The 16607-nt window shown below is 44.7% G+C and overlaps 1 long non-coding RNA gene across 1 annotated transcript; it reads right to left on the reverse strand.

Annotated features, from left to right (window-relative positions):
- Nucleotides 1-1859: 1859 nt before the first annotated feature.
- On the reverse strand, nucleotides 1860-15755 carry LOC306799124. Its single transcript, XR_013773531.1, has 3 exons — nucleotides 15484-15755; nucleotides 10213-10360; nucleotides 1860-3036 (listed from the first exon to the last, which is right to left on the reverse strand). It is a non-coding gene; the product is annotated as an uncharacterized lncRNA (long non-coding RNA).
- Between the last annotated feature and the right edge of the window lie 852 nt (nucleotides 15756-16607).

The following is a 16607-nucleotide window of genomic DNA, read 5'->3' on the forward strand; positions in this document are numbered from 1 at the left end:
CAGAGTTTGGACGTGTTCAGAGGTTGCTGGAGACAGGGGAGCAGACAGGGAGGGAGGGAGGGAATTGGAGATTTGCACAGCCAGGCAGCACACTGGTTGCATAAGCCCTGTGTCTGTGGGAAATCAGACTAAAACCTTTTCAGAAGCAATACAAACATGGAGCCTTTTAGGACTAAAGTCATTTATGCAGAAATTTCCCCTATGGTCAGATTATTTCATAATTATCCACACTGGGATGTCTTGCATTTTGCTTTGAAGCATCTGGTTCTCGGCATGTCACCATTAGTTTGTTCTAGCAATTCCTATCCTTATATAATAGCAAACCACTTCATGGCTATTTCACACAAAATGTCTCTCTTTTTGCCCACTAAATGACCTGGAACTAGAACACAAACATTCTGTTTGCACAGTTTTACATAACATTCACCAGAGTTTTCACACAACACTATTAAAGACTAATTTGTTTCTGTTCCCAGGCCGATGGAAAGCAGTTCTTTTGGTAGCTTGATTGCGTCAGTGTTCTTTGAAAATGTAAATAAAGATACTGAGATAAGACCTGTCCAACTACAGAGCTCTTTTTCTCTTTATGTTTACCAGATACTTCAAGCTAAATTACTCTTTGCACTTGTCCTGCCTAAGATCATGCTCAAAAAATAGGTAATCAAATTTTCTTGGCTGTCGTAAGCTTTCCCTGATATATTGTGGTCACAAGCAGCATCTAAGAGGAACTACAATGACACATTTCAAAAAGGCATTCTGAAAAATTACTTAGGGTCCCAAATACACCATTTTGAAAAGCAACTAAACTCCTGAAGAATGGGATTTTCTGGGAGATTTAGACTCTTGAGCATTTAATGGCCAGCTTAGAAAGAGGAGCTTCTACTTCACAGAATGTGAAAAGTGTTACCTTGCCAACTCCTATTGATCTTGACAGAAATGCATCTGACAATGTCACTGAGCACCCATCCTCGTCTTCATTGGTACAAAACACCCCTGCAAAGTGATTGAAAGATGCTTTTCTAAAGGTCTTCAAATATTATTTGCTGGGCAATGGGCAGAAATGTTCTATTTTAGGTGTAGTGACTTGGAGGTCCATTTCCTTGGTAAGACTTCCTGAACCTCCTGAATTGTCAATATGGGCAGATGATTTTGAAATATTATTTTGCAAAACTGGCCTTATTCTATTTAAAAAAGACATTGATATGTCCCACCCAAGAGGTGAACTGCTCTCTAGAGATGCCCAGTTTTGAAAGACATGGGAAATCAGTCAGCTGCATGTTTACTTGTGATGCTCCAGGTACAGGATGAATGCAGCCCTAGACCTCAGACACATAACCCTGAACTATGAAAACAAGCCTAACAGTAAAGATTCATCAATTCAGCTCAGCAGATGTTGGGGACATGGAGCAGGTGTGCTGGTGCCAGCAGTTAAAAGGAAAAAGACACTGGTTTTCTCTGTCTTCATCTGTGTCCCTGCCTTCTTTGCCAGCTTCTTCCCTCCTGGACTTTAATTCTCCAGATGCTATGGGTGGATATTCTGGTCTCTGAAGCAGGGAAATCATCTCTTATTAGAATATTATGATGTTATTACATTCCTTTAGCCAGAGTTAACTTTAAAAAACCGCCACAGATTAAAGTCTTTTATGTAACATCCCCAAGAAAAAGCAATGTTAAGAATATCTTAGGGCAAAAATAAGTGAGAAGAAAGTAAGAAATTCAGGAGGCAGAAGATTATTCAGATCACATTTTAATTTTTTTTTAATAATAGCTGAACAGAAGGCATGTATCAGACAGTTACAGGAGTGAACTAGAAGGGCTCATGTGCCTTTCACAAGGACACATGAGCTACCTTCTGTTTATGCTATGACATGAAACTGCAAACCCACATTGCAAAGAGAATGTTATATAGAACAATAGAACTTTACTTGCCCAGTCAGTCCTTCTTCTGCCATTTCTTGGGATTGTTTTTGTCTACTTTGATAAGCCAAAAGAAATTATGTCTATTTGCAATTGCTACCTCACACCACACCCCAATACTTATTACTTTTTAAAAAGATCAGTCAGAAAAGAAAGATCATTAGTCACTGATTAGAGGAAAAAGGTCACTCTAAAGGTCAGAAGATTTCAGTAGCCACAGGAATTCTGCCTAAACTACTCAGCATCCCATCCAACAGTGCATGACAAGAGGTTTCTGGAGGCAGAATGGCCCAGAGAAGCATTTTGCTACCACCAGGTTTATGATGCTGTTTGAAGCAACACAGAGCCTGATGCTATTCCATAGCACCAGCTGTTGATGGAAATCTGTTTAGAGGAGCCAAGAGCCCACCAAAGCTTTCCCAGAGTACTGCCACTTCAGTATGCAAAAAACCCTCAAGCTCTTAACAACATTTTGATGCAAAAGTGCCTAAAACTGCCTCTGAAATCAGTGGCCTTTATGAGGAGCTCAACACTGCCCAAGAACTGCTGTGCCCTCCTCCTGCCTTGGGAGAGGAATACTCACATGCCCCACAGTGGCATGGGTAGCTCAAGGAGGCAACAAAGGCTGTTCCTTTGCCATCTGTTTCACTCCAGGCTGGGACAACCTGGAAACACCACCAAAGATCCAGCAGCAGAAGTCATGCTTTGCCTGTTTTCCCTGCACCTTTTCCTCTTCTTTTCCTGCAAAGCAGCAGGAGGGAGCTGAGCCAGGGGGTTCCCACCACCCTCTCGGTCCCAGGCACCTTTTCCTGAGCACTTGTGCAGGCATCATTGCCCTTGCTGGAAGGAGGGCACAGCACCAGGGTCTGGAGCATCTCCTGCTGGCACAGTGCCCCAGGCAGGCAGGCTACAGTCCCCACCACAGCCAGCTCAGCTTTATCTCCACACTGAAACAACCAAACATCTGCTTGAGGATATCAGCTGGAACAAAAGCACTGGACACTTTGAGTGCAATTTAACAATGCCTGTGACCTCAGACAATTTGTTGTTTCTTCGGCACGTGCGGAGCCTGACCCCGTTCACATCCTCTAAATCCTTCTGCTGTCTTCTTTTTCTGCCCTCAAAAAGGCCACAGGATGAAAACAAAAGGAAAAAAAAATCCAAGGGGAACTAGCATTAAATTTTAAGTAGCAAAAACCAAGCACTTCATCAGTGTGAACACGGTATTCATAAATCTTTATCACCAACAATTTTTTTTTATATCTGGAATCCACTATCCTGTAAATTAGTCCCATTTGTCCACTCAGTGCTAATGCCATTAAAATCGACCTCATTTGTCAAAACATATGAATCCAGAGATCCATGGACTTGTTAATTTCTCAGTTCAAAAATATAATCTTGATTCATCAACTAAATTTTATGAAAAGAAATCTTGTTATATTTGGAAACTACACCCTTGCCACTCCAAGGAAAATTAAGCACAGACCACTCTTTGTTTGGGTTGGCACTGGAGGACACTTTAACACCTGTGTTATTTTCCTGTAGCCCAAGAGCACCACTCATTCTTTTCCATTTCAACCCAATATTTTTCACCTTTGCCTCTGGCTGTGGTCACCACAGAAATTTCAGAATGATTGAGGTGAGGTGACTACAATACATGTGATTTATCACAGCTTCCTGGAGACTATTCTGAAAAAATGGGATCCTTCTCTTTTTCACAGAAGGATAACTTTGAGTGTGGGCAAAGTATTCTGAAAGCTTACCAATGCTTGCGAAAACAAAAAAAAAAAACCAAAAAAAAAACCAAAAAAAAACCAAAAAAACAAAAAAAAAACCAAAAAAAAAAAAAACCCACCAAACCAAAACAAAACATTTTCCTGAAGATCATTATTTTTATTATTGATTATTTTTATTCCTTATTTCTTTACTAATTCCACCACTTCTTAATGCAACCAGTTCTTTCTCAATGAAATCTAACTTCTATTTCACTTTCCGTTTCTGAAGCAACTTATCAAAATTGATCTCAGCAGATTATAACTGCTAAAATGTTCGGCCCTTCCCCAATGGGCTGCTACAGGAAGAGATGAATACAAATCTTACTTTGGCATGAAGAGATAATGTGAGTGGGTATCAGCAGGAGTGCATAAGTATAGGCGTGTATTTGTGAAACAAGGAAAGCAAAAATCTGCCCTCCAAAGCTGCATGGGTGGCACATTGCCCGTCCCTGCTGCGGGCAGCTCACATCCCAGCAAACCTGAGCCCCAGCATCACTCCCATTCCACCTCCTGCCCCCTCTGCCTTTGTGGGCAGCTGCACACTGAGAGCAGCTGGCAGGCAGAGGGGCAGGAGGCTTCAGAGGAGCTGCCAGCAGCTCCCCAGGGGCAGCAGCAAAGCCACAGCCCACCACAAGCCTCAAAAACCAATGGGCTTTCCTGGCCTCATTGCCATGCCCTCCTCCAAGTCCTGGTTTCACTTCTCTTCGTGCCCTCACCAGGGCAAATGGGAAGAGGAGCCCCCACTGGGGCTCATTCCTCTGGGCAGTGTAATGCCAAATGCAAGACAGCAGAAGGAGCATCTGGCCGCAGACTGAGACAAGGCGGGGGGATGCAGAGGCATCCTCCTATTGCTCTTTGATGCACACAGACTGGGGAGCACAGAAGTGAGGCCAGGACTGTAGGGATGGGAAGAAGAGAGAGCCAGGTGCCACGTGAAAGCAGTGTGTTGGAGCTGGAGAGATGTCCCCACTGACACCCAGGAGAGATGGAGGAGAGTTACTCATCTGGGGAGCAAGCCACGATGGATGGATGAAGGCTCAGCATGGCCCCATCCCCTGAGCTGTGATCCAGGGCACCATTGCTGCCTTTCCCCATAAGAACCCTGGCCCAAGTACTGCTCAGCCCACCTACAGGCAGCTCCCCTGGCAGCCAGGTGAGCAGGGCTGGAGTCCCTGGGACAGCCCTGAGCTGCCTGCTGCACCCAGCCCCTGTGCTTGCTTCACGTCACATTTGCCTGCTCTGCTCCAAGGGCCATGTCTTTGGGAAGCATTTGTGCAGCAATAAAGCAGCATTTTCACTGGGCAAAGCTGCATTTTAATAGTAAGAGGAGAAGACTGTTAAAGGCTGCAGCAGGCCCCATTTGGCGCCAGTCACTGCTTTTTTTTCTCTCCCCCATATGTACCCCATATGCAAGTACAGCTGAGAAGCTGACATGGAATTTTTTTAAAAAGGAGAGAAATATCTGAAACTGCCCTGAGAAGGAGGTTCGGGGCTTCTTAACTCTGCTTTTCCAAGAGCTGTGAAGACCCCAGAGATCTCTTACCTCTGTACTTTCTAATTCCTTCTTTGCAGGTAATTAATAACAGGGGTGACTGTGATGTGGGTGTAGGGGTGAGAACTTTCCACTCTTTATGGCCCCTCCAGGTCACAGCTGCTGTTCAGTGTTTTGGTCCTGTGCCATGAGAACATGCCTGTGGCTGACATAGCACAGGCAGGAGCTCTTAGGAGTAGTAGCCCACTGTTTGCCCACATTTGGATCTGTCAGGGATCCCAGAGTGCAGGGGTAGGACTGTGATGGGTCTCCTATCCCAGCCTCTCCTACCAGCCCTCCACTGTCACACTTCTAGGGTATGCACTGCCTAATGCATCAATTTCCTCTCAGCTCAAGAGTTCATCCTAACATAGAGCACCAGGTCAACCAGAACCCAAACCTCTCCAGACTGTTTTCAGCTGCAGAAGGCATGGCAGTGCCCTGCTGTCAACAAGCAAGCCATGCTCACAAACTCCTTCTCAGTTTCAGCTGAGAAATTCACTGTCCATAGATTCACTTGGATGGGTTTGTGTCCTTTACTCCCAGTGTGAGAGACTGAACTGTAAAGGGATAATGACTCAAAGCATTCCCTGTTTTGTGGAGATGTTGAGGTGCTTTGTTGAAATGAGGAGGTGAGTTTTGGGTGTGTAGTGGCCAATCCATTTTCCCCCCACCACTCTTTTGGATATCCCCCAGCACCTGATGGATCAGGTCTTCAGTCTACCCAGTCTCATTGTAGGGCATAGTGGTGGTGAGAGATTTGCACTCTTGTCCTTTCTCTTTCTTTCTTTTCCCTCCTGCATGTCCTTGGGTGATGTTGTTGCACATTTATATTGCAATGATTTCATGTCTTTATATTGCTGTAGACAATAATAACCAAGATGGATACGTACCTGTTTTCTTTTGCAACCAAAGTGCTTTGTAATAAACCCTACATGTGTGTATTTACAAACACTGATCAGTGTTGTTCCACTCTAATCCACCCCAAGGAATCTATTAACAAGATCCTGGTTACCTTTGTCTTCTGCAGTGTGTCATAACACCCTGTTGCTCACTTCAACATTAAATAGCTGCCCTTTTCCATATATACATGTGAAATACATCTTGAAATTAAAAAAAAAAAAAAAAAAGGACATAATCTCTCCATTAGAACAAACATTCCTTGGACTTCCTCTTTTCAGACCTTGAGGAACTCCCAGGATTCACTTTGGTTCCTAAACAAAAATATGATCTTTAGTCATGTAGCATTAGAAATACATAGATCTGGGATATAGAAGATTTTCTACTTTTGAAACATCTGGCTTGCTCATCACATCTCCAAATCTGACTCAGCCTTAGACATCCTCATACTTGCTGTAAAAGGGGTTCCTCCCCTCATGCCTCCTCTCCTATCCTTTCCTGAATTTCATTGTGCATCCTCCACAGAGCAGACACATCATTGTCATGTGGAGTCCATTGCTGTGGACCCAAGGACCTTTTGCTCCCCAAAGCCTGCCCTGTGTTGGGGCTTCTGATCAAATATCCTTCTATGAGAGCAGTTGGAGAAGAGGTTGGTTCTTGCATGCATTTGAAGAAATGGAGGTTACATTCCCACAACTAAATATATCAAGCTTGCCAGGAGCACTTAACATGTGGACAGATTCTATTAGGCCATCAAAATTTTTAAAAAATATTTGTCAAATGTATGTTAGTATAGAGGTCTGCAACTAAAGTGGTCACAGTATTTCTCTGCCCCATGTCCTAAACCCAGATTCCCACCCTTGTTTGCTGCATCCTCAAGTTTCTGCAACTCTTCTGGGAAATTATTTGGTATTGCTTGTATTTCAGTTGTGTTCAGCACTATCATCATGCTGTCAATCTAGACAAATCAGATAAAGCAATGGCAGATATACAGTTTCTACCTCCCATTTTACACCTAGGTCAAGAGAAATTATGGGGAGATCTTAGCATGCCACTTAAAAGGACTCAAACTCAGCATGAAAAGTTCTTTGTAAACTGCTCAGGCTCCTGGGTGGCCACAGTGCCAGTGTTTCCCCCAGCAAACATCTGCTTTTCTGAAGTTCTGGTCCTTGTTCCCACATGGACTGCAAGGTCTGTGGCCCTTTCAGCACCATGCACATGAAGAAGCAGGCGTCCCCAGGCTCCCTGCCACCCCTCTCAGCTGGTCCCTAACCAGCAAGGATTCCTGCTTCCCCAGTCTCCCATTTCCCAGTGCTCTGTGTCAGCAGCACCAGCTCCTGGCAGCCTCCTTGATGGGGCCACCTGAGAAAGAGCTGCTGCCCTTTCCTTTCTCACAAAAGCCTTGCAGAGCAACAACCACCTGCTGCCTGCCCTCTTCTGCAGTGCATTTTGAAACATGTTAAACATCCCTTTTCATGGCCTGTCAGGTCCCCTAAATCTCTCCCTGCTTGTTAAAATGTACCAGGAGGATGGAAGATGAAGATGTGAGTCCTCTTGACTTGCTTCTTAGCTAGGAGAAACTGGGGGCTGCTGCTCCCTGTGCTCCTCTGCCCATGGGAAGAGGAGAAGGGCTCCCAGGGACACTGACCAGCCCACTGGGGAGCATCACCCTCTCTCTGCAGCAAGATGGTGAAGAGGACCAGACAAGAAAGGAATATGCATGGCAGGGAGTGAAGCTGATGAGTGAAGGACTTGGGAAGAGGACTGTGGCAGGGAAAGGCACTTTTTACATGTTTCTGTATTACCTCCTGCAATATCACCTACTGAAAAATACCATTTTGATCCTACTTCAACTGGTATTTGCACTTCACTGGAGCACGATGCACTATATGATTCTCTTACAAAGAGTGAATTTTCTGCACTATAATAAACACTACATTGATGGTATATGGGTCACTTTTGTATGGGGAAAATCAGGAAAAATATTCATAAACCTAATACATTTTTTTTTCTGTAGTTTTTGGGAGTCGGCCTTGAACAGAGATAAAATTCACTGGAATTTCCTATAGAGTAGAAAAGGTAAGGATGGTTATTTTCCATTAAAATCATTAGGGCATTTTCTGTAAAAACTCTATAAAGCTATTAGTCTTTGGGTGATCTCAATGACTCTGAGTTTTGTTCTACCACTTGAAGTGTTGTTTTAGAATTACTTCAACCCTTTAAATGTATGACTGCCAGACAATACAGCTCATAAGAATTTGCCATTAATTGGAGAGTGGGGCATGTACCAGACTAAGTGATTTACTTTCAAAGTGCTGTTATTATGGCTGTAGACTGCATTTGGTTGCTTAGAAACCACCCTTATCGATGATTCAAGTTTTCTCCTGATAGCATGGTGAACAGATCAGATAGCACTTTTCTTTTTCACTCAGAGGTTGTCAGGAGGAACTATTTTGTAAAAACCTCTGCAAAAGGCAGAATCCCTCCATGGACCAGCAATAGCATAGCTGGTGTGTTGGTTTTGGCCGATTTGATCCTTATTCCAAAGGATCAAATAAGATTTTTAGAAAACAACATTTGGCAACACAATGCTGAGAGACCTATTGTTGAGCTAGGGAAGAGGCAGAAAAAAACTTGCTCATCAAGTGGGAAGACTTATCTGACAAGCAGCATATCTAACAAGCAAAAAAATACTGAGAAAAAGGTCTCTGTAATGTTTGAGTAAAACCACAGACACATTACCAATGTGGACTTTTAGGCTGGAACTCATTAGTAAATGAGCTCTATCTGTGACAGCCTTGTCAAACCCAAGCTTTACTGATTACATTTGGCTTTCAGGCAGTAATCCCCAGGGAAAATGATTTATTTCAGCACTTGATGGGTTACTTCATCGATGGCAGTGATAATGACATTATCTTGACTTAGGTTAGCATTTATAGGCCTCTTGGAAGGACTGAGTGTGCAAGGGGGATTTGAATGAAGACAGGTGGGAAGTCAAGCATGATGGTGCACAGATAGTTAGAAATGTTTGGAAAGCACAGCCCACCCATAATGGCAGAGAGGTTCACCAAGCTGGGCCGAAGCAGGGAATGCTGAGAGGAAATGACCCCCAGGGTGGGCAGCAAGGCCAAAGTGGAGAGGCACTTCAGGCTGCTGGTGTACACAGGCTGAGCAGTGCTGGCTTTGGCTCCTGACATCTCACAGCCAAACCCGGAGCTGCAGCAGGGAACAGAGCCCCTGAGGTTCCCAGATGCAATGGGAAAAGGAAACTGAATGGGAGATGGCCAGCAGGTAATGATGTGCAAAATCAGAGAGACAACAGACACAGGCAGAGCTGGGCTGGGAGGCTGTGAGGAGTAGAGACAGGCTGCTAATGGATCAGGCCAATATCAGTGTGCAAAGAAGAGAGAAAGGGAAGAGGGATGGATCACAGCAGCAGCAGCAGCAGTTCTGACTCCTCTTTAGACAATTCTTTTCTTCTTCCACTGTCCTGTGGTAAGCAGACATACATTGGGATCCTTAAGATCAGGGGAATACCTCCTTGAACTTCAGGCAACCAAAGGAATTAATGTTTTACCTTCACACATCTGCCATGGCAATTCATACAATACAGATTTGGTGGGCCAAAATACCTGTTTTCAGTGGCCAGATGTGGAACAGGAGCTCCAGGAGAAATCAGAGCTACTTTAGAGATATGCCTGATACAGGTACCATGGGTGAGATTGCACCACATGATCCCAAGCTTTGCATTTTCTGAAATGCAGGGACAAAACCTGAGCCCAGGAACCAAGGCTGCCCCAGCAACAGCTGTCTGGAAACCCCTTCCTTTGGGAAATCTTTTCCAGGTTAGAGAACATCAAACAGGGGACTTGACAGCCCTTTAGCATATCCAAAGGGTGCTTGTTCAGTTTTCTGTTATCCTGCAGGCCTAGTCAGGCTCCTTCTCTATGAGGAAATGCACAGCAAACCACCCTGGCTGTGCCAGGGACATGAAATCAAAGCAGTAACACATTTGAGGACTGATGAATTCATACCCTCTAATAAAACATCACATCACCAGTCTCCTGATTTTTCTGTATGGAAAATTACTCTGTGGCAGGAGCATCTGCAGGCCTTGTGCAAATCCAGGAGAAGGTTTTATGTCTGCTGAAATTGTTCTGTCAATTTTCACTGGAGAATATGTCTCTCAAAGTGCAATGAGCATGTATCAAGTCATACTGATCCGGTATCACCCCAACTGTAACAATGGAAGAAAGAGCAGCTTATCTTTCCTAGTAATTAACTCTAATCTGAGAAGACATAGGTGAGTAATTGCAAGAATAAAGGCTATTACATCTCCAAGAAATGAAATTTGATTGGATTTTTTTTTTCAGCTCCAGTCTTTAGCTGGACCACAAAGTTGTTTCTGTTGCAAATCAGAAGTGTGATATGATTAAGCAGCTAATCTACTATTACTGCTTTTAAGGCAACACTAGCTTTTAATATCCTAAGCAAGTAAGCTTGAGATAAAAGTTGCAAAATTCAATTACAATTTCTGGAACCCAGTCTAAGCCATAGGGAATAAATGGCTTGACTTTAAAAAAAACTTTATTACTTGGGGAAAAAGGGGCTGGATGTTAGGCTAGTACATAGTGCTGAGATGCTGGTTCAAATAAAAAATCTGCATATTAAGCCTTTCACTCAGTACCATACATATTGTCAAAGGAAAGGAGTGGACTTAAATTTGCTAAATGACCACGGTTATCCTAAATTGCAATGAAACCTTCTCTCAGGGAGTTTGCAGAAACTCCCTGCAGAAACTGCAGTAGGAGAAGAAAGAGATGTTTCGTCCAGAACACCTGGTTCTTACTGGTATTGAGGACACCCTGTGAGCAGAACCTTGAGGGGCACCGCCTCTTAAATTCCCAGGAAAACAGTCTAGAGAACAGCTGAGCTTATAAAGCACTTGGAAATTCTGTGTGCAATTTAAAATAAAAGCTATAAGGCTAAATGAAGTGAATTGTTTAGCCATAGCCTAAATTAACAAATAATGCAGATGATAATACTTTTCATCATGTAGCCATATTAATTTCTATACACAACAGTGTATTTTGAAAGCAACATGGTTCAGAGCCACCAACAGTACGTGGCTGGTGTGCTATTTCAAATGGCCTGTCTATGCTGAGGACAATGCAAAATATGATTTTATTAATCTTTCATTCTAATTTCATGGCACTCAGCAGTGTTTGTGACTTTGCACAATGGCAGGCACCAATCCAGAGCCTGTGCTGGCCCAGGCTGGGTTTGTTCCATTGACCCCAGCAGAGCAATGCTGATTTACACCAGCTGAAATCTGGCCCAAGGTTTCTGCCTCGGAGAGATTAAACTTAATTATTTCTTTATGTTTGACCCAGAGGGTGGGGATATCCCAGCTCACAGACCCAAAGTGTCCATCTCTGCCCTGGGCTGTAGGAAACATCCCCATCCAAGGAGCCTCATGACAGCTGCATGGCAAGCAGCAGGAGCTCTGCTGGGCCACCAGCCCCCCTGACTGGCTGGGATGGCCATGAGGGTCACACAACAGGTTTTTGGAAGTGGGAGTGCACATGGGGATCCCAATTCCTGCCCTGACAGAGGCAGCTTTCAAGACCAGCCCTACAGGACAGCAGCCCCTGAAAACCAGCTCCTGAGACTTCCTCCACAAGGAAGAGGAGTTTGATCCTTCCAAGGGATCCTCCTCATGCTTGGTGTGGATGTGCCCTTGGTCTGGTGGTGCTGGAGAAAGCTGAGTGTGTGGTCCTTGTCTGCCTCACGTCACGGCACATGGGCTGTGTCTCTCCATCACATCACCCTCCTGCTGGCTGGCTCTGCCTCCTTGTTTTCCTACTGCTAAATTACCCTTCTTGAAAGCTAATATGGAGTCTCTCACAACTGCTAGCTTGCAGTATGCTCTGAACGTTTCCAAATCTCTGACCAACAGGGAAGGAGAGAGCATTTTGCAGGGGATGATTTAACACCAGAGGTGTTAAGGTCCTGCCATGCAGACAGTGCCCCTGCTGCTTTGACCAAGACATTCAATGCAGACCCTCAGGAGCCAAACAATTTGGGATTTTAGAGGTTAAAACACAAGCACCTTGGCTTGCCTTGCTGTGCCAGAACCCAGCAGCCGTCTGCCTGGTTCTCAGCATGATCCATCTCCCATGGGAACCACGGCTGAATGAGGACACATTGCCACACTGTCCTGTGCTCACTGCAGTTTGACAAATGCTTATAAGGAGCAACTTACACAGAACCCATTGTAATGATCATGCCTTGGGGCTGTCTCCTTTCTTTCCAAGCAGAAGGAGCTGAAAGCATGTATGGAAACTATTTCTCACTGGGCACACTGGTGCAGAGAAATCCAAAGGCCTTTATTCCCTGTGCTTCTCAGCCTGCACACCCTCACTCACACTCCTCTCAGCCTTCTGGTTTATGAATCACAGAATCATTAATGCTGGAGAAGATGTCTGAGATCATCAAACCCAACCATTAACCAACACCACTGTGCTCAATATGCAGCTGGTATGCACAGGACAGCTTAGGGCACCTGCTGCTGAGCAATTTGCAGTTGAGGGAATATTTTCTGGTCCTCAGTTGAACAGGTTCCCTGGCAATGGGGTTACAGAGTGAACACAAAGAATAATAAATGCAAAACCCTGTGCAGCCCAAGATGAGGCAGCACACAAGGAAAATCCTAACTCTTACAAAGTCAACGGTCACCTGCTCCTACTGCATTAGGATTTGGCCTCTTTTTTTTTTTTTTTTCTTCCTGTATGGAACTGGGCAATCTGTTATGCCAGGAATGGTGGCTGGGTTTGTTTTGCAAAACACAGCTAGGAATGTCACAGTGCCTGCCTTCCATGTAGGCACAAACAGCTTCAGTATAATAATGTAAAAATCTCCTGCTGCTAAGCTGTACCTATAGGGATTTGATTTCACTGCATCCCTTCACTTGAAGACTTGCTGAAAGGCAGCTGTTAACCCTAAGGTATATCTCCTTACAGATCTGAAGAATATACACTGGCTCAGTAATTTTGTCATTTCATCTGGGAAAGATCAAGTCTGGAAACTTCTTTTTTTTTCCTCTGTTCTCTTTAACTTGGTAATTACACTGTCTGTGAGAAAACAGAGCAGAAAGGAAATTGCTTCTAAAGGACATGGTAATAAAGGTGTCACGTATCTCACTTACTGGGCTGTGTTTATTATTAACTCAGAATGGGAGAAGCGTCGAGGCGCGGTGCGGGAGCATGATGGACTGGCTCTCCCGAGGGGGCAATTCCAGACTGCACTGATTATCCCACATTTGCACCAAGGGGACCCAGCCCACACCGTGCCCCTCATTAGCTGAGCTAGGGACCTGGGAATCCTGTTTCTGCACATGTTTCTCCACAGTTCAGCAGCAGAGAATTCCCCAACATTTCCCTCTTTGATAATTTCCACTGACTGAGGATGCGACTAATTTTAATTAAACCAATATGTACTGAGGATAACTCCTCTGACTTCACACTAATGCCAGCCAACAGAGAGGAAAATCCTCATTGTGGAGACTCCTCCTTGGGAGGTGTCAGCTCAATGAACTTCAGCTGTGAGGTTCATTTGTAGAGATGAACCCGAAGATGTTGGCTTGATGGTGAATCTCGGACAAGACTCACAGGGTAGTGAATGCAAACACTCATAAATTTCACTATAACCAAGATTTCCCCTTTATGTCTCAAAAATGTATGTATTTAGGATAGGCGTGCTCTGCTACTGCTTTAGATCAATCCCAAGCTGTAAAATAGAGATAAATATGTTAAACAAGTAGCTACTTTACTTGTGTTTCCCCCTATTTTGCATAAATTGAATGGCAAAAAGCATCTTGGATGTGTATTGAACCTGGCCAAAGGTTGCCCAGAATCTTCTGTTGGAATATATATGTTGCTATATAGACAGACCATGGATGGGCAGCCAAGCAGCTGAGCTTTTGGCTAACACTGGAGCTAGAAAACTGTATTGTGGACATCCTTAGTTTTTAGCAAACCCTGAGGGATTCCTGATCAGAGGTGTGAAAGCCATGCAGCTGCACCAGGGTGCAGAACAGACACTCCTGGGCTTTGAAAGTGGGGGGAGCCACCCCAAGACACTGAAATGTCACTCAGATTTAGGAAGGACTTTCAGGTCAGCTGGGTTGGGTCACTTTGTGGGGGTGAGTGCAGGGCCAATGCTAGGTGAGGAAATGTGCTCTGATGGGGGCTGAGTCACAGTGACAATCAGCTCAAACAGGGCCAGTTTAGCCTCTGTGGCCAGTCCTGGGGCAAATACTAGCCACCATTTTAAAAAAGGCACACATATATCTATGGCTCCTCCCTGGTGACATGAAGCACATCTCTCAGAGTCCATATTTTGAAAGCTGTATATTGCCTTTTTTTCCCCCAGGAAATTACAAAGGTGGCATCCATTCAGAAAATCTCTTTCTGCCTGATTTAAGTTAATAAGCCCACCAAGACAGCAATTATTGTCTTGTTTGGCTGCTGCCTGTAATCATTATGTGTGTGTATATTATTGTTATTTATCAGCAATCTCCTTGGAGCTATAGAGTGACACAAGATTATGACATTCTCTGCTCCCACAGCTTGCTATACCAATTACAAACAAATGATCAGCAACAAACAGAACTACAGAGCCTCTGATACAAGTCAGCCAACTTTTGAGCTGTGGTTAGGGATTCAAAGAATCAAACTGTGGCTTGTCAGATTAGCAGAACCTTGAGTTTTTATACAATCCATCAGAAAAAGCTAGTACTTTGGCTACAGCACATTTGATGCACATTCCTTTGAGGATGGTAGGACATTTTCCTTCTTTGGTTGTTTTTTTTTTCCCCACATGGCATTGGTTTTAAAGCGTTTAAGTGGTGATTATTCCTTACTTTTCTACTTTATTGGCAACAATGAATCGTGGGGATAAACATAATATATGCAATGGTTTAAAAAAAAATAAAAGCATATTTCTAAACTAGGAAAATGAACTGTGGAGCAAAGACCACAGCACAATTACACAAGATTATTCACTGATAGAAGTAAGTGCTGTGGCAGGCAATTATTTCCAGATTCTACTATGCAAGAAAGGCAAACTGTTTGCTGGAGAGCATTCATGAGGGTCAGATGATGGAGGGAAAGGCCAGGAAGACAAGAAGGAAAGCTTTCACATCCCTTTTTCAAGCTGTCACATGAAAGAAATGCCTGTAGTAACATTCAGTGAATGTGAGCAGGGGGATGTTCACAAACTGCCAAAACGTCCCTCAGTGGGGCAGAGAAAGGAGGGAGAAAAAATTGTAATGGAACAAAACAATAGGAGAATTGTCACCATTTTGTGTTATTTTTGTCGTCTGGAGCTCTGGGAAGAGAAAGAAGCTGTGCTTATCCAGCATGTTCTGCCCTGGTGCTGCTACAGCTGCACAGACTCCTCAGGTGCTGCTGGTGAAGGACATCCCAACCTGACTGCTGGTGATACACCTCCAGAGCTTGCTGGCAGCAAGGAGAAATGGAGAGAGCAAAGTTAAAAAAGGTCTCAGACCTGACTCACCACCACATGAGACAAACAGGAGGGTTAAAAACTTGCGCCCTGAGGCCCATCCCAGCTGCAAAATCACCTAGGCTTGTTCAGAAACCACACTGGTCCTGGTAGCATGTGTGCATACACCAGATTAGCCACAAGTTCTTACAGACTACTGCTGCCTGAGACTTGCTATTTGCTGTGCAGCCCTGAGTCAGTGGCTGCAGGACCCCCAGATGATGGCATCTGCCCCGGATGATGGGCAGAGACCACCCCCTTGGAGGGTCTGGAGTTATGCAGAGGGGAGTTAAAACATTCCTACCAAAGAGCCAGGGTGGTGGGGTGTCTCTGGACCTGCTGGCTCTGGTCTATATAACCCCATCCCAAGGCTCAGGCAAGCTGGGACCAGCACACCACTCCTGTGGGCACAACAGCTCCGTTAGGAATCTGCAGGGGATTAAATGAGGCTGCAGAGAAAGCTCCTCAGGAAATGCAGCCACTCAGGCATAAGCAAGTGGGTCCTGCTATCTACAAACAAAGGGCTGAAAAACAGGAAAGGGAGGTCAGGAGAAGACAGGCAGTTCTCATGTGGCAGTGATAGCAGTGACCTTCCATCAGGGTCTGGTCTGTGCAGTGACCTCGGCTGCTCAGTCCTCCGTAAACGGCCTGGAAAAGGGGTGAGGAGGGAGGGGAGAGACCTGGCACTGATAAGGAGCTGTCTGAGGACAGGGACAGGCTGTGAGAGCTGCAGAGAGTCAGGGGTCAAAGGGCAGATGGAACTTAACACATACAATTGCAAAATTAGGTATTTTGGGGGGGGGAGAAGAGTCCTGGACTCACATGGGCTCTGCACAGACCACTGCTGGTCCAGAGCCGCGTCCTGTGTTTGGTGTCCACCGAAGCACGAGCCCAGCCCTAGGGAGCAGCAGCCAAAA

This window comes from Erithacus rubecula, assembly GCF_903797595.1.
Source record: "Erithacus rubecula genome assembly, chromosome: 1".
NCBI classification, from domain to species: domain Eukaryota; kingdom Metazoa; phylum Chordata; class Aves; order Passeriformes; family Muscicapidae; genus Erithacus; species Erithacus rubecula.